The sequence below is a fragment of the Lipotes vexillifer genome, unplaced genomic scaffold (assembly GCF_000442215.2).
Source record: "Lipotes vexillifer unplaced genomic scaffold, Lipotes_vexillifer_v1.1 scaffold856, whole genome shotgun sequence".
Classification (NCBI taxonomy): domain Eukaryota; kingdom Metazoa; phylum Chordata; class Mammalia; order Artiodactyla; family Lipotidae; genus Lipotes; species Lipotes vexillifer.
Genome location: NW_006786323.1, coordinates 14524 through 19364, shown reverse-complemented (window position 1 = coordinate 19364; position 4841 = coordinate 14524).

The window sequence follows — 4841 nt, the reverse complement described above, 5'->3', positions numbered from 1 at the left end:
GTGTCGGATCGTGGACCACCGCTCTAGCCTTGAGTCGTGAGCCGGGGGTCTCAGGAGATCCAGAGCAGCCTCCGCTGAAGCTCACAGCCTCCTCGACAGCAGTCGGGACATGGAGCGTCAGCAGCAGAGCAGCCACGATGCCTATGACGTCACGGATGCAGCCGTTGCCGGATTCTTCAAGCTGGGGGTCGACAAGGAGCGGAAAGAAGCGAAAGGTCAGTGGCGGGTGGGGCACTCGCTTTAGCCGATTCCAGGAAAGGAACTTTCCCAGGGCGGGGCGAACGGCAGGACCCCACTCGGACGCAGAGCCGGGCTCACTCGACGGCCTGATCTTTCTCTTTGGGTTTCCTCCCTTGCAGAGGTGAAGCCCGCGGAGATCTCGCCTCCCGGAGAGGGGGGAGAGGAGCAGAAGGCTCAGTCCGAACCGGAGCAGGGGGCAGCCGCGGAAGAGAAAGAGGCGGGAGACGAAGGAGAAGGAAAGGAAGGCTGCGATGTCAGCGTCGGAGCCGCCGGCCCCGCGGACGGCGAAAGCCGCGAGGCCGAGGCCGAGGCGGGCAGCGGCGAAGGCGGAGAGCAGGGCGGCGAGGAGCAGCCCCCGCGGGCCGCCGTCGAGGGTCCCGAGGCCGCAGACTGGCAGTGGCGGGCCCCCCGCGCCAGGTTCACGCAGGTGCAGGTGCAGGACCTGGAGCGCGTCTTCCAGCACACTCAGTACCCCAGCGCGCTCGTGCGGTAAGCGGGCGTCTCGGGTGGCGCGGGCTGCCGCGCGGGTGGCAGGCGGCGCTCTCGCGAGTCCCTCTCCTCGGCTCCGGACCTGAAAGCCCCGGGGCCTGGCGGCGGCCCGGCCCTTCCCGCACACTCGGGGCCTAGGACGGGGGCGGGGGCTCTGCCTGGTGGGAATCGATGTCGATATTTCCGTGCGGTGTTTGAATAAGTCACGTTGGGGAGCTTTGTGTGCCGCCGGTTAACATAATGAGTCGCCTGAGGCGTGGTGGAGCAAATGCAGAGTTGGAGTCTACTTTTATCTGAAATTTTGATCATCAGTTATTCATGGATTACATTTGCATTAGTTTAAACAGTACATTAAAACACCCTTTATCTTGATTACTGAATTTTTAAAAATAAATCAATTTATTTATTTATGGCTGCATTGGGTCTTTGTTGCTGCGCTCGGGCTCTGGGCGCGGGCTTTCTCTAGTTGCGGCGAGCGGGGGCTACCCTAAGTTGCGGTGCGCGGGCTGCTCCTTGTGGTGGCTTCTCTTGTTGCAGAGCGCGGGCTCTAGGCGGGTGGGCTTCCATAGTAGTTGTGGCACGTGGACTCAGTAGTTGTGGCTCGCGGGCTCTAGAGCGTAGTCTCGGTAGTGGGGGCACACGCGCTTAGTTGCCCCGCGGCATGTAGGATCTTCCCGGACCAGGGCTCGGACCCGTGTCCCCTGCATTGGCAGGTGGATTCTTAACCCCTGCGCCACCAGGGAAGCCCGATTACTGAATTTTTAGTTATCCCTGAAGTTTGTGCCTGAGGTAGAATTGTTCCCTAAAGCAAGCTTCAGTGTGGAGAATGAATGGGTTGCTGAGTACCTGTGAATGCGGCTAAAATTTAAAAAGCTATCATTTACATTGTGCTTACTGTGTGTTAAGCACTTGTTTTAAAGGGTTTTTCTACATACTGTCATTGAATCTTCACAACCCCTTGTGAATGTGGTAGCCACTGTTATTATCCCCACTTATAACTGTGAAAAAACTGAAGCTCAGAGAAGTGATGAGACTTGCCCAAGATGGCACAGCTGGAATGTGGCAGAGCTGGGATTCAATCCTAGGAGGCTGTTCAGTAGGCAAGGCCAGAGGTGATGGTGTGTTGGTCCAGGGTAGTGGCAATGGAGAGAAGTGAACAGATTAAAGAGATATTTAGCAGGTAAAATTGATAGCAATTCATGGTAATTTGAACATGGGGGTAAAAGGAAATGTTTAAGAAAAATGTATAAATTTCTGATTTGCCCAAATGAATGGCTGCTGGTATATTCACTGAGCTAGGGAATATTGAAAGACAATAAAAGAAGCTTGCAAGAGACAGAGGAGGAGTGTTCGGAGAGGCTGTTTGTAGGCAAACCGTATCGTGGAAACCTGGATGGCAGTAGGACACGATTCAACAAGAAGGGATGGTAACTAGCATCAACTTTGGTTTAGGATTTTCTGTTCAACTCGATTACTCCAAGTTCAGTTGCTTTTTGCTGTGGTGTGATAATTGGATCAGCCCAATTTCTCCCTTTCTCAAAAGTGTCAAACTCAAGATGCCCCTTGATTTGGATGTCTAGAGCTGCCTGATAAATATTTTTTTTCTTCCAGTTTATTATGATATAATTAACATTCAGTACTGTATAAGTTTAAGGTGCACAGCATGAGTTGGCTTACGTGAATCATGAAATGATTATCATAATAAGTTTGGTGACCATCCATCATCTCATATAGATACGTAATTAAACAGAAAAAATTTTTTTGTGTGATGAGAACTTTTAGGAACTCTCTTAACAGATTTCATATATAACATACAGCAGTGTTAATTTTATTTATCATGTTGTACATTATATCCCTAGTACTTATTTATCTTATAACTGGAAGTTTGTACCTTTTGACTGCCTTCATCCAATTTCCCCACCTCACCCCCACCTCTGGTAACCACAAATCTGATCTCTTCTCTGAGTTTTGTTTGTTCATTTACTTTCGAAGTATAATTGACCTACAACAATATGTTAGTTCCTGTTATACAACATAGTGATTCTGTATTTCTATACATTTATAAATGATCACTGTGATACATCTAGTTACCATCTGTCACCATACAAAGATATTACATAATTATTGACTATATTCCCCACACTGTACATTTCATACCAGTTATTTATTTTGCAACTGGAAGCTTGTACCTCTTAATCTCCCTCACCTATTTCTCTCCCTCCCCACCCCTTCCCTTCTGGCAGCCACCTGTTTACTCTCTGTATCTATACTTCTGTTTCTGTTTAGTTATGTTTGTTCATTTGTTTTGTTTTTTGATTCCACATATAAGTGAAATCATACAGTATTTGTCTTTCTCTGTCTGACTTCTTTCACTAAGGATAATCTCTCTAGGTCCATCCACATTGTTACAAATGGCAGAATTTCATTCGTTTTTATGGCTGAGAAGCATTCCACTGTATATATATACCATATCTTTTTTTTTTTTTTCCAGTACGCGGGCTTCTCACTGTTGTGGCCTCTCCCGTTGCAGAGCACAGGCTCCGGATGCACAGGCTCAGCGGCCATGGCTCATGGGCCTAGCCACTCCGCGGTATGTGGGCTCTTCCCGGACTGGGGCACGAACCCCTGTCCCCTGCATCGGCAGGCGGACTCTCAACCACTGCACCACCAGGGAAGCCCGATACCACATCTTCTTTATCCATTAATCTGTTGCTGGGTACTTAGGTTGCTTCCATATCTTGACTATTGTAAATAGGGCTGCTATGAACATTAGGGTGCATGTATCTTTTTGAATTAGTGTTTTTGTTTCCTTTGGATACATACCCAGGAGTGGAATTGCTGGATCATATGGTAGTTCTATTTTTAGTTTCTCGAGAAACCTCCACATTGTTTTCTATAGTGGCTGTATCAATTTACACTCCCCCAACAGTGTAGGAGAGTTTCCTTTTCTCCACATCCTGGCCAACATTTGTTATCCTTTTGAGGATGACCATTTTGACAGGTGTGAGGTGATCTCATTATGGTTTTGATTTGCATTTCTCTGATGATTAGCAGTGTTCAGCATTTTTTTCATGTGCCTGTTGGCCTTCTGTGTATCTTCTTTGGCAAAATGTCTATTCAGGTCTTCTGCCCATTTTTGAATTAGGTTCTTTTTTTTTTTTTTTTTTAACCATCGGTTGTTTGTTTGTTTTTTTTGATACTGAGTTGTATGAGCTGTTTATAAATTTTGGATATTAACCCCTTGTCAGTAATGTCCTTTGCAAAAATTTTCTCCCATTCAGTAGGTTGTCTTTGCATTTTGTATGTGGTTTCCTTTGCTGTGCAAAAGCTTTTAAGTTTAATTAGGTCTCATTTGTTTATTTTTGCTTTTATTTCTTTTGCCTTGGTAGACAGATACCCCAAAATATTGCTGCGATTTATGTCACAGAGTGTTCTGCCTATGTTTTCCCCTAGGAGCTTTATAGTATCAGGTCTTACATTTAGGTCTTTAATCCGTTTTGAGTTTATTTTTTAATATGCTGTGAGCACATGCTCTAATTTCTCTCTTTTACATGTAGCTGTCCAGTTTTCCCAGCACTACTTATTGAAGAGACTGTCTTTTCCCTTTTGTATATTCTTGCTTCCTTTGTCATAGATTAATTGACCATAAGTGCGTGGGTTTATTTCTGGGCTATTCTGTTGAGACTGTCTTTTCCCTTTTGTATATTCTTGCTTCCTTTGTCATAGATTAATTGACCATAAGTGCGTGGGTTTATTTCTGGGCTCTCTATTCTGTTCCATTGATCTGTGTGTCTGTTTTTGTGCCAGTACCATACTGGGGTTTTTTTGTTATTATTTTTTGGCCATGCCTTGTGGCATGCGTGATCTTCCCCAACTAGGGATCGAGCCTGTGCCCCCTGTAGTGGAAGGGCTGAGTCTTAACCACTGGACTGCCAGGGAAGTCCATTGATGACTATAGCTTTGTAGTATACAGTAGTCTGATGTCAGGGAGTGTGATACCTCTAGGTTTGTTATTTTTTCTCAAGATTACTTCGGCCATTCGGGGGTCTTTTGTGGTTCCATATAAATTTGGGGGTTATTTGTTCTAGTTGGTGAAAAATGTCATGTATTCT